The sequence below is a fragment of the Anser brachyrhynchus genome (genome assembly GCF_964034855.1).
Source record: "Anser brachyrhynchus genome assembly, chromosome: 17".
Lineage (NCBI taxonomy): Eukaryota > Metazoa > Chordata > Aves > Anseriformes > Anatidae > Anser > Anser brachyrhynchus.
Genome location: NC_137710.1, coordinates 8,367,875 through 8,381,656, shown reverse-complemented (window position 1 = coordinate 8,381,656; position 13,782 = coordinate 8,367,875). Strand labels below are relative to the sequence as shown.

Below are 13,782 nucleotides of genomic sequence, written 5' to 3'. Positions count from 1 at the left end.
AAGAAAACTGAGGAAACACTTCTTCAAACGATTCATCATTATGTTTTATCCCTGAAGAGAGAGCCCAGAAATACCTTGCCACTGCTAGGGATTCATTTGCCTCCCAAAGACAACCCAGCAGGGTTACAGCTGGCTGTCCTGAAGGGTCACACTACTTCCGTGGTCATTCCTCAAACATCACCACCGAATGTGAGGAACAGCAGAGCCTCCAGGCCCCAGAGCTCCAAAGTACTTATGTAGTCGTGTGGATGACTTCCAGTTCTGGAAAGTTACAAAGAGAAATGAAATTTTAAAAAGTATATTACAACAAGGCTGGTACCCAATAGCTGTCAAACTTCGACAGCTGCCAGCTAACCTTCTGCACTTCAGAAAATCCAATGAACCAGAAGTAGAAATATTTGGCTGTTTGTATTGTGTTGTCCTTCCAAACTAAGGGGCACCAGACCGTAGTGGTTTATCTTCTCTAAATCTTAATAGACAGCTAAATATAGTAAAATGGTGATTATTTCGCACATCTTTAAAGCAACAATTTCCCTCCCAATTAATTTCCAGTTCCTTCGATTAATTATCTACTCAAATTTTCTTGATTCACACACTGCAAGAAGCTGAATGCATTTCCTGTAGATTAAATTGCCTTCAGAGATAATGACTGACATTCCTAGAAGAACTTCAACTAAGCAAAGAATCAAAAATCCATTCTATTGAATCTGCCTGGATGGGCAGAAGGGAGAAAAGTGAAAACCACTGCCATGAAAACCACTGTCTCCGGAGACTTGTGAAACTCCGGAGGTCGAACTCGAACATAAGCTGTTCTCACTTGCCCTCAGAGTAACGACCCTAACATAATAACAAGCAGCAGTTCTTCATTAGCCCAAATAAGAATGAAGTGCAACTCAGACAAAAAAAATCTAGGGACAATCCCTGTCAGTGGCAACTTCAGCCACTGTGGACCTGTACCCGAGGAGTCTTAAGGTCTACTGAACTGCAAATGGTCCAGAGACCTTTTACTGCCATGTTTAGTGACAAAGCTCCTGTAAATTTCTGCAATACTTGATTGGAAATTTCAGCAGAGAAGTGGAAAGCAGACCATCTGGAGAGATGTCAAATAATTCCTGCTGTCAGACCAGAAGTACCAAGCTTCACAACTGTATGCTGTTGCCATGCAGGAGCAGGGAAGCACAGACCTTTGTCCACCCTGAGCCAGGAAAAGATTCAAACAGTTCCTCATTTTTTCTTGGAACGTCTCTATTTTACTGTGGGGCCTGAACCTAGAAAGAACGTTGCTTCTAACTCACAGAACACAGCACAAAAGTCGCCCAAGCCCAACACCTGTCAAAAACCCATCACTAAAACCTGCCGTTGTATTAAAAGCATTTTAAGTGGAACAGAAACCACTGGTTTTACAAGAAGGTGAACAGCACCAGGTGAACAGCTTCTCCTTCCCTGCACAGAGCCAAGTGAGCAAGGCTTCCCGGTACCAAGGAGCAGCCTCCTGCTCCACGAGATGCTGCAAAGGCACCAATGTCTCGCCGCAGGACTCTGCCCTACTCAAACCCCAAGTGCAGGTACAAGATTACTTCGGCACTGTACAGTCAGAATATGAGGACAAAAAAGTTTCTTATTACTCAAAGCTCTGTCATTTCAGCACAACGAAAGGGAACTTTCAGAACAAAGCATGCCTGAAATTAAGTATCTGCTAAAAAGCATACACATTTCAAGCCTGTCTATCTTACTAGCTAGGTATAAGTGGAAATCAGACAACAGAAAGAAGGCAGTGTTAGCCTTCTATACACTGACCTTATAAAATATTTAAGCAGAACATGTGACCATTGATAATATGCACCTTAACTGAACAATAGGCAGCACAAAACCAATGATTTTTCCCCCAAATCTCTAGTATATGAGTATATATGAGTGGGGGAGAGAGAAAAGAAAGTTTAAGAAGTAAATCAAACCGTATACACAGGGCCACAAGTTTTTACGGTACAGCTCCTGAGAAACAGATACAGGTACGCTAACAGATTCTGAATCCTTTCCTTTTTTGAGGAAACACACACACGAGAGATGATTCTGCTGAGAACAAAGCTCTTACTCACCCCTCCAGCCAGGAACTTTAGCAGTCTGGTTTGTCCAGCATCAGTGCAGAACCCAAACAAGTCTGTGCTTTAATAATTGATTAAGATCCCACCCTAGCCAAGGTAGTCAGTCAGCTGTACAAGAGTACAAACAGACTAAAATGCAGCATTTTTAATTCAACTGCTTGAAATTCAAACAAAAGATTTTTTTTCCCTAATGGAAGTAGAACACTAAAGCAAGAAGACCTTATAACAGAACCGCACGGCTGATCCATTTGCTATATGGACAAAAACAGGGAGCTCTGTCCCCTGATATTTAGGGGTGTTCAAGTCTTATCAGAAAATAGCCATAAAAAGAAACACTAAGCCTTTTGGTTAGTCTCTCCCCTTCTGGCTCCTGCTGAACAATCTCATTTTGTGTTTAAGTGAGGAAATCTACGTGAGGAGCAATGCAGACTCACTAGGATGGGTAACACACAAAAGCTTACTTCAACTTCAATACGATAGGAACAATAACGATACAAAACCACTTCCCATGTTAAAACAATACAAACCCCATTTAGGCTTATGTGGAAAAAATGAACACTTAATTAAAAATTAAGAGTGCACCACATGATGCCCTTTACCTGTCATTTCCTATTTAGTCTACCTACATTACCACAATCAATCTGGAAGAGATGAACAGTGGATATTATTTTAAAAAGCTAAAGCCTTGAAGAGACTTCAATTACTGTCTTTTAGACTGAAATATTCTCGCACTGATGCAGTATGCCTGATCATTATACTTCTAATGCACGGTTTCAGTGATGGAGTTGACGTTACCCAAAAATTTGTGAGATAATAAGATTCAGTTCTCCAAAATGATAACTACGACATGTTATACACTGGCAAAATACTGTGCCAACAAAAGCAGCCATGAAGACACAGAAGATAAGCCACATAAAAACATAGCTAGAAACAAATCCTACACTGGAGACTTACACTTTGAAGGCATTTAGACCTGTAGCTCTAACCCTACCCTTTCTAAGCAGAAGTGGCAATCAAAGTTTGGATTGCAGTGAAACTTTCAACGGTCCTTGGTGAGCAGATTTACCTGCAGTTGTCCTCATCTGCAGGTTAAAAACAAATTTAAAACCACAAGTTCATGTTCTGAAGCACAAATTTTTCACTGTACTTGCAATTATTGTGTTTAGGCTCTGCCATTTTTGATTCTTGAAACCGACACCCATTTCATACAACGCAGTCAACACCTGTAAGAATAGTAATTAATTTCTGGGATAAACCCAATGTGGGACAACCACAGAACTTATTTGGGAAATATAATCAATCCTGGAGATATAAAATATTCATCAATGTTTCATGGAAGTATCTCTACTCTTTATAACTACCTAAAGATGGAGTTGCACAGCTCTGCTGCTATCGCTGGCTTTAGAAATAACTGGATTTTAATTAAACCCAGAAGAGGAATGAAAAATTGATGTTACACCAGCACAAGTTTCTGCTTATTTTGCTTTCTTTCCCTAATAAAGGTGGCGCATTGATGCCATTTTTACAGCCATGAATAGAACAATTACATTTCTGTTACTATAGTTCTACAGGATACCCCTGTGTCTAAGGCAAGGCGCGAACACTTCGATGAAAGCATCACTAACTGTTCAGCTGGCATCCACAGCACCGAGGGAGAGACAGACAGAGGAAGAAAGGAGCAGCTTCAGGTCATTAAGCTGAAATTCCCAGAGGTGACCAACATCTTATTTAGGGAAAGATTCATTCAAAGTTTATAAACCTAGTGAGTGAATAAGTTAACTAGAAAGGATGTTGGTATCAAAAGGGAAATTAATGATGACCTGAATTTAAAACACAGCAATTGCCCACATTACAGACACACTGACTCACAAACCATCCCTGCACTGTAAGAGATTCATAAGAGAAGGTTGCATTCTGGGACATGTCAATTAAAATTAAGAATGAAATAACTCTGTGCAACGGTGCTGAATGGCATTTTCTTTCAAGAGACAAGTTCAAATTGAGATTTCAGCTCTGCAATCAGATTTTCCTTCTTAACTCTTTCGTTTCCAATGCAAGGGATTGGCTCGTGACAGTCTTCTCTTCCACTTCAAATTTTCAACTAAATCCAAAGAGAGATTAGAGAGACCCGTTATCTGCCTGAAGCCCAGACTGCGATAGCGCTCCTACCAGAATTGGCAAGACAAGTTCTGCCCAAAAGGCATAGCAGCTCTAAATTACCATGAGTGCTGTTAGCAGGATTCAATCTAGAGTTTCAGGGACCAGTTTAAAAAAAAGAGAGAGAAAGAAAATCCAAAAGTGCATTTAACAGTCTGCTGTTACAACTAGTCAAACTGAGTGAAAATTTATGAGGAATTTGTTCTCACCATTTGCCAGGGTCAATATTTAGGTTATTTTGTCCAATGAAGAAGTCAGTTCCATCACCACACACCATCTCCACACACTGGGTGCAGCCCACTGCCAACCACGCTTCCTAGCACAGTTCACGAGGAGATCACCGACTGCGCTCATTCGTGGTGAAACCCCAAGCCCCCGTGATTCTGTGGGCATTCAGTGCTGCATTGCCACTACTGCTATGGTAAATACAACACATCAGAACTGCAAAACAGTATTTCTGTTGAGTACACACTGCATGAAGTGCCAGAGCTACCTTGATATTTTTCCTCAGGAGAATATGAAGTGGAGTTTTAAGAAGTACATTTTCCCAACTTCTTAGCCACCCGGAAGTATAGTCTTTGGGATCCACTGCAAACATTTAAAATTGTAAATAAATGGGTTTAAGCGGCACGTTTCCGTCACTACCTTAAGATTTTAAAGACCTCTTTAAAAGCAGTTACCTAGATTTTAATACCCAGAAGAAAGCTAATTCTCTGCCCCTTTAAAAGAAAACTGTGGGTTTCAAAAAATAAAATAGAACGCTTCAGGGAATTTTAAGTACAGGAAGGAGGGATAAGGGCATGGGGGAAGAACCCATCAGTCTTCGTAAATGTTTTTGTGACTCCAATTGCCAAAACAGTATCCGCATAATGCGCCTCCGCCAAGTTTCTTTGAAAACAAGAAAATTCAAAGAGCAACAATTCACGAAACACACCCACACATTTGCAGTATATTTATACAAGCACACATAGCACTTCAGCTGCTGCGGACACTCTTCCTTCAGTATCTTGTTGTACATGGCAGATGTTGATTCTGCCAGGGTCTCTTCTGGAAAGCCTCTGGAATGCAGCCAATCCCGGAACAGGCATTATGGAATATTTGCTATACCTCTTGGTAGAAGCAGCGAAGGAAGAAAATCATGTTTTATCTGAGCACTGAAAACTCACACTATTAAGCTGAATGTTTCAAGTGTCAGCTTAGTGAAAGGAAGTAAAATAAACAGATTCCATGTAACTAAAACACAAAGATGATTTGGAGATCCAAAAACCAAGCGGCAGAAAACTATATATGCACCAAAACCAGCAGCCAGATCTTTAGAAGTGTTCAGTGGATTACTGCAGCCCTCCTGTACGCTAGCTTGTTTGAAATCTGCTCCTCGCTTTTGGTTGCCTGTACTGCAACAGTCTTCTCTTTGAAGATTTGGTCCTCAAACAAATATTATAAAAGAGTATATTTAAAATCCAACATGTTAAAAAGGGTGATGACCTTTTCAATAACTGAACGGCATTCTCCCTCTCTTTACCTTCTCACAGAGTTGATGGAAAATACTTCTTGTGGATTAAAATATAGAAGCTACAACTGCAAGTACAAAGATCTTTCTGTTGCTGTTACACAAATAACAAATTAGCACTTCTTTGCACCTCTTTCTACTGTTGCAGCTAAGGGAGAAGAACACAGTCACCTTCTGTTTGCTTCATATTTACTGAACATTTTTGAAGGAAGCTCTTTTTGCTGTCTTCTACATCTAAAATGACTGATGGCTGCTGGTTTTGATGTAATTACAAATGTCTCTTCCCCCCAGAAATAACCTGCTAAAAAGAATATCATACATTAGAAGCAAAACATTACCCTTAAAAATCGCCAAAGGTACGCACTACTGCACAGCCCTGGTATTACTGTGCCACTAGCTGGTGGCATGACTGTCACTGATGGCTGAAATGCTGAATAGGAAAAAGAAGAGAGATGGGATGTGATAAGATCACATCATAAAAAACAAGATAAATGTGTCGCCACAACTAAGACACATTCTAACCTCAGGTAGTACAACACCATGTCATGACAGGAAGAGAAAGAATGACCCAGATAAGATGAAATTGCTAAGGACAAATATGAAATGTTCCTCATCATGCATACATTTACATAAATTCACTTCCATTTACATATGCTAATGTGAGCAACACAGTTTTTCAGAAATCTTGTAAACATTTCTTAGTCCATTCCTTTTGGGCAAAGGGCAGAATGAAGCTCCAGAAAGTACAATAAGCTTATTAAAACCACGACCAAAGGAGAAAAAAAAAAAAAAAAAAAAAGATGGGAGCCGCAGCACTAGGTTCTGACACTGTGTTATTACTAGGACACGATCACCCTGCAGAAGTGAATTAATGCCCTAACTATCAGACTTCAGAAAGACTCCATATGTTTTGTTCAATACCTAGCAACCTGCCTGCCAGTGTGAGAAAGCAAGGACAAGGTTTCCACCTAACAGATTGACTAAAATTTCATCCACAAATCCCCGTGTACTTAACCTCACCCAACCACCCAGTGTTCCTTGGAACCGATCCCATGGCCCAAGCTTGCTGCCTCCCTTCTTCCAGAGGACAACTTTGCTTCCCCTCCTATTTCCAAACAGCCATGCTGCTTCTCGGGGCAGGCACCACTTCACCTGTAACAGCACACTACAAATGACACTGGTTTTGAAGACCTAATCATGCCAATGTAGGCTTCCATGCACGTGTAACCAAGACATTATGTACATCTCAAACGGTTAAGTCTGGGAAATGTTTTAAGTACTGCCATTACGATGCCCCAGGGAGGTGGGAGGCCTACCACGTTGTGCTGCTCGGGAACAGGACAGTCAATTGCGGCTTCACGAGGGGCTTTCAGCTGCTCCCTTTCTTACCCGAAGAAGATCACCCGACGGAGGGAAACACCTCACCCCTGAAGTCCAATCACCTCTCTCAGGAGCATTCAAGAATCACAGGAACGCTCATAAAATATGAATGCAATTTCTCCTCAAATACTGATGATAAGACTGTACTTATCTAGTAGCAATAAAAGGAAAAGCAACTAGACAGTAAATTATTTCTTTTGCAGCACCTGATTTCAAAACATTACCAACACAACAGAAAAAAACTAAGGCATGAGAATGCACAAGCCAAGCAGCACTTCACGCAAGTAACAAAACTATATAGCTTTTGAAGTTACAAGCACAGAAATAACCGTTTGCTTTTCATTAAGGGCAACTGTTAATATTATTAGTTACTCTTAAAAAAGAAGGTCTGCCAGCAATCCAACAGTTCAAGGGGACATCTGATGGACAGATGCTGTGAAAGCAGCGAGAGTTAGATTTTATAGTCTTAAACAGCATCAACATGTACTTTACAAATAAGAACTGCCATTTACAAAGTCACTCTTTCACAACATCTAGCATTAAAGTTGAAATCTTTTACAACTCTGGAAAAGAGTATTTATAACCATTGCCTCATTAGAGCGTCATAAAAATGATCTATAAAGAGCTGCACTCTTAAACTAGTGAAAACCTTATCTAGGATCCATCAGAGACTTGAAATGGCGAAGACATCACCAAAAGAGCCCAACTGGGCAACACTGGCATCCCAAAACATACTGCCAAGCTCTTCCAGATGAGCTGATAACCAGTGTAATTGATGTTAGTAACCTAAAACATCTGCTGGATTCAATTTAAACAACACATTCCTCCTAATTTAAAGTACACCAACAATAGGAGGATTATCCTGGTCAACATTGCTTCTATTAAGAAGAAGGTTTAGGAAGGACAACACATTAACACAAATTAACTAACCACATACTTGGGAGAACACCAGCAGGACTTTATGCAGAACCAGAGCAGTTGCCCTACAGAATTTATGCCAACAGAAAACAGTGGGCCCATGAAAGGGGGACTTCTAGCCACCATTTCCATTTAAAAAACTAGGCTCTGGTTTGCTGGTGATTAACAAGGATTCAGGGAGGTGTTAACAGAAAAATACAGCCACCTGCATAATCTGTTTTACAAATAAGTCATTTTGTCCATTCAAAACCATTTGTTTCGCATTATTGTAATGCAGTACTGTGCAAAGTCTTATATATTGGTTTTAGTCTTATATACCAGTTTTCTTATCCAACCTCTCTCCACGTCTACTTGGACTTTAACTCCATCTCATTCAAGCTTAGAAAGCTCAAGTTTTCGCATAATGTTCTGGTACAAACACTGGTTTATTTCTTTGTTAAATGCATCGCAAAACAAACCAGCTAAGGTCCACATGCTGCTATGCCTGGAAGCCAAAAGGGCTTTTATTCCCTGAACACTGAATTCCCCTGAGAATCATTTCAAAGAGAAATGCAAATAGCTTCAGATGCAAAACTTGCTCAAATAATTTGAAAGAGTTTACAATTCAAACAGCAGAATAATCCTGATCGACCATGGAACTGTTTACATCTCAGGGCTCTACCATCCACAAACAAATTGTGCTGCATATCTTATCAGCTCCTTAATAAATGGCGAGTTTGTAAGTTGAAAAGTCTTCTGAATGTTCAGGATGATTCTGATCACTGTTACACTGCATACATCCAGATTAATACTACTTAAATATATATTGCTGCAGCCACAACTCCCCAAGCAAACACGTTATCTACAATACAAAATTAAGCCCTCACATTCTGGTTTCATTTCAGGCTTCCAGGAACATCTTTCTCTGAACATTACAATAGTTTGGCTGTGAAAGTTTTACTAAAAATAAGAGTTCAGAGCTGTGCCAGGAGATTTAGCTTGCAGAGGCAGAAATTCCCAAGCTCAAACATTCTCCACATTTACTTAGAACAGTTTTCACTTTATTTTTTGAATGCCAAAGAGAAGAGTTGTGATGTGAAGGATAGATGCGTGGGATTAGCCAAAAGGGAAAACTCAGGCATTTCAATTTCCTGCTGTAAGCAGGTGTGGGCTTGACTCATCAAAGAGGCAGAGAACACCACTGGAAGTAATGAATTTTCACATTACTGCAGTATACAGGGAGCACCGAGTCCATGGAAACACCACCCCTTAGTAAGGGGGAAGAGATCTTGCTTGCACATTTGTATAGATAAAAAATTACGATTCCCCGGAGAAAGCAAAACTTTAGGCTCTATGTGCTCACCAAGCCTCTCTCGGGTACTGTTACATTGGTTCACTGTTTAGGCATGCAGACAAGTGAATGAAAGAAAAACAAAGCTGGGTAGCAACCTAATGAAATACATGAGGCACAAAGGACGCTGTGAAATTTAAAACTATCGAAGTTTGAGTCTCAGTTTTCCTTTGATCAGTCATTTGTAATACTCTTTCTAATCTCGAGATTTAATTCAGGGACTCCATTCACTCTTGGACCCTTTTTCTTGCTATTTATTCCGTGGTTGGGACGCAGGGTAGAATCATCATTTCCCCTCATCCTTAAAAGGCAAAACAAAAAACAGGCAGACCTACAAGCAAAATTCTATGTTCCATTTTTCACTAGAAATAAAACCTTTCAACGTAAACTAAACATCACCTCTTACTATCCTAACCTTATTACTACTACAGCTACTCCAATGCTAATTTCCTTCTCTTACGTTCTGTAGCATAAACAACTCTGTGCATTGCTATGACAAATACTGAAGCCTAATATAAAATAACGAGGAAGACTCCTGTTAATAAAAATACCTTGGAAAGAAGAGTTAAAAAGAAGCAAGTTCCCATAAAAATTACTTAAACCATCCACTATCAACCCTTACATGCAACCTTAACTTCTGCCACTTTCCACCAAGTCACCATTGGACACTGCTGAGCTTTGCTGGGCAACAGCAGTCACACAGAGGACGCCTCTGGAACAACAGCAATTTTCAAGACCATGAAGAACAAGCTGTTTTTAACGCTCCCCTCTGTCCTTGGGAAAATCTGACCAAAGCAAACATATGCAGAACTCCCAGGCCAAGTCACATGAGATATGAAACAACATCAAGATAATATTTAATCAGAAGGAGTAGTTACATGAGATCCGATGTGCATGCTTTTGCCCTTTTCTTTCCCCCTCCCTATCTACTTAATACTCTGCCCCCCGGTGATTAAAGACAATTCTTCTTTTCCTAAAGTGTGTATGGCTCACTTCAGATTTAAAGCTGGACCAGTTCACTGGTCTTACCCACAGAACAGCCCTGAAAACATCTGTGCTCACAGGACTGAGGGCAACCTGCTGTGTAACTTGGGAAGCCAGCAGCAACAAAGGCCAGGGCCTTCGTTACCCAGTGAAGGTAAAACTCCCGTCCCCCCAGCCATACCCACAAATGTTTCAGGCAAGGAGAAGAACAACTGGCAGAGTTTGTGAAATTTTAGTTTCCTTAGTAAAATCCACATTATCTCAACAATTTTGCTTCCGACTCTCAGAGAAGTGTCCCGGGGGTAGGAGAAGGGCGGAGCACTTCCCTGAATTAGCACAGGCTATTCAGAAGATCTGCAGTAGGAAGATGTGGTAAGAGAAGTATGTTATAATACGCACACTACATCTTTATGGCTTACTTCATACAAAACAGGAGTTTTTAAGAAGTTTCCCTGCATGTAGCTGCACAATTTTGCTTTAACAGAAGAAACTACCTTAGAATAACGGAGGAACAGATGCAGCAGTGGACAGACACATGGAGAACACACTAGATTACATTTTCAGAAAAATGCCGTATTTAACATCCAACTACAGAGACACCTTATACATGTCACAACTGTATTCATTCAGTGGCCCTGACCCCACTCCCACTGAAGCCAGTATTAAAACCCCAGGTGGCAGAACCGAACCCCTCAGATTGTGTTTGAGAACAGCCTTGTTAGAAATGCCCAGCCCATCCAGTTTCAAATGTGACATTTAACTCCATGCATTTTCTTTCCCATTTCATCTACAATAATGGATATTTCTAAGTTATGAAAGACATTCAGTGTACATGCCTTAAAAAAAAAAAAAAAAACTTGTATTTTTAGCAACTGCAGGGCTACTTAAGCAAAAAAATGCAGATCTCCCAATGCTGCCCGTGTACCAGCTCACCTCACGGCCTTTGGGACAGGTGGCTTAGGAACCACAATCACTGGAATGCTGTGCCTGGAACACCTGTTGCTGTTACGAAGCTGCATTCACACGGACAGATACACAAATTGGACATTATGAACCTTTGTGTCCCAACAGCTCCAAAAGCACACAACAGCACTTTTATAAGAAAACAGCTCATGTCACAGCACGTTCAGAACAAGAGCACCTCGGTACTCCCAGCCCACGCTGTGTTGTGCTGCAGTCACGAGAAAGGACCTGGCTGGACAAACGCCTGTGTTACGAGGCAAAGGCACATCTGTGCACCTGAGCCCCCAACCACCCTGCCAGCAAGTGCCTGAGGAGTTGCAACACCCGCTCTCCGGCAGGGAATGCCTGCCTCCGCCGCAGGGCTGGCAGAAAGGAGTGTGTGCCTCCGCTCAGTTGCTCCAGCACATCATTCAGTGTCTCTGTAACTAAGTCATGGCAACACGTTCCCCCTGCCCAGCTCTGCTACACAACTGCTGGCACAGGCTTTACTTCGGGGACCGGGGAGGAGTCAGCATCAGCCTGCTGCAATCCTGCACTCCCAGGTACCAGAACACAGCAGAGCTGTTTCAGGCCTACGCTCACACTGGGCAGCCCATTCTATGTGAGTCCATGTGTGAATCCATACAGCATCCATGCTGAGCAGTAAGCTCCCTCCTCACTTGGTTTTTCCAGTACGATTTGCCCAGCTGTTTGGAAAGTGATGATGCCTTAACATGCTACACCTCTAAGAACGTTTCTTCCAGAAGATTTCCATCGCTGGTACAGGCTCCATCAGGTATGTCACTAATGCATTATCCAATTTTTCACCCTGCCAGATCTACGATTTCGTACTTGCTCACATCAGTATCATCCTCTAGCACAATGCTTCAGGGACAAGGTGCTGAGGAGGGGCAGCGTGGTGCCTGAATTAGTAATGCTCACAAAGCATATTCTCTGAAGCGGAAATAACACAGAACTTTTTTTGGCAAAAATCACTAAGAGACTCCTTCCCTCTTCACAACTTCAGGGCCCTGAGGCAAGCCAGTATTTAAAGTTTCAGATCCAGATCAAAGCTGTATGACATATAGTGGACCAAAATATCTTTAACAGTCCCAGACTTCGACATCCTTCCAAGTTTCATGAACTCTGTTGTTACATTCAGGCCACTGAAGAATTCATACTGCAGATACTAAGGACGAACTTCAGCAGTCTTCATCCTTGGTCAGCTCATCAGTAGAAGAGGAAAGAGCCATGGGATAACATCAAGAAGGAGACACCAACCTTTACTCTCTTGGCCACAACAGTATTTTTTCAGCACACATTTCTTCTACCAGTCTTCTGAGACAGAAAGCTGCCCTTGTGGCCCAGAACTTTAGGAAGTATAACTATTCTCAGGAGAAGTCAAAAGGATAGTTAGAAGTTACTCTTGGTTCTTTTTAAATATGCTTCAATAGTCGTCTTTTCTCAGATTTTAATGCAAGGAGTCTCTGAAGGCGTTGGGTCTTCCGTTAACGTGGCAGAAATCCCTTTAGTATCTCTTCAGTTTTTGTCTATGTTGGCTGTGTAGATTTGTCATTCACCTCAGTCATTTATCCATTTGGCTTAGTTTTACTTAATTGTGATCATTAAAGTTAAAAGATTACTTTCTAAAGGCTCTGTAACTGCACAATAAATTCCTCTGACAACACAGTTTAAAACTATTGCCTTTCATTACGCAAAGCCTTCTCTAATATACTACTGCAGCTTCAACCTGATAAGTTGAAGAATACTGCAGAAAAACCTCAGAATGAATCCAGAACCTATCTTCCATCAGAAAAGACAAAATAACACATCTCTGTTTGATCTTCTGCTATGACAAGCAGCAGGAAGATTAAAACCATGAGATTTTTTCTTGTTTTGTTTTGATATGGCAGAGAAATTTACAAATTAACTGAAATGCATGACCTAAAGTGATTAACGGTAATCTTCCACTCACTCAAGCTTTTCCTCCTATCCAAATAGAAAAGCCAGAAGACAAGAACACAGCTCTACTGCACATGCCAAATGCATTAGACTTTTTTTTTTTTTAAATACAGTTAGCATTCTGCTCCTTGCCTCATTTCTTCTTCTTTTATTGAGGGAAAAAAATAGTCCAAGAACCCTGCTGATTATTTATGTATGCAAAATCAACAAGCCTTTGCATGCAATTTGACAGGTACAGTAACTTCAGGCCAGGCAGTATGACCAGGCCCACACACCCCGATAAAATCCCTTCCTCCCTAAGAAGCCCACAGGTCGCACAACGTGCAAACAGGCACCCAAACCACCCCAGAGCTCGGTAACCTCGAGCAGCAGGGCATTAGCTACAGGGACCAGCTACAGACAAAGAAATGACCACACAGGGGCCCAGCTGAAAGGGCTACTTTCCCCTCCAGAGAAACCAATATCCTATTTGCATTGAGAAATGGCTCAGCCTTCTG

General features: G+C 41.2%; 1 protein-coding gene across 14 annotated transcripts in view; it reads right to left on the bottom strand.

The window, feature by feature from the left end:
* The window catches only part of ARVCF (ARVCF delta catenin family member), a 275,731-nt gene that overhangs the window by 139,293 nt on the left and 122,656 nt on the right, over positions 1-13,782 (bottom strand). The gene's annotated exons all lie outside the window — the stretch shown is intronic.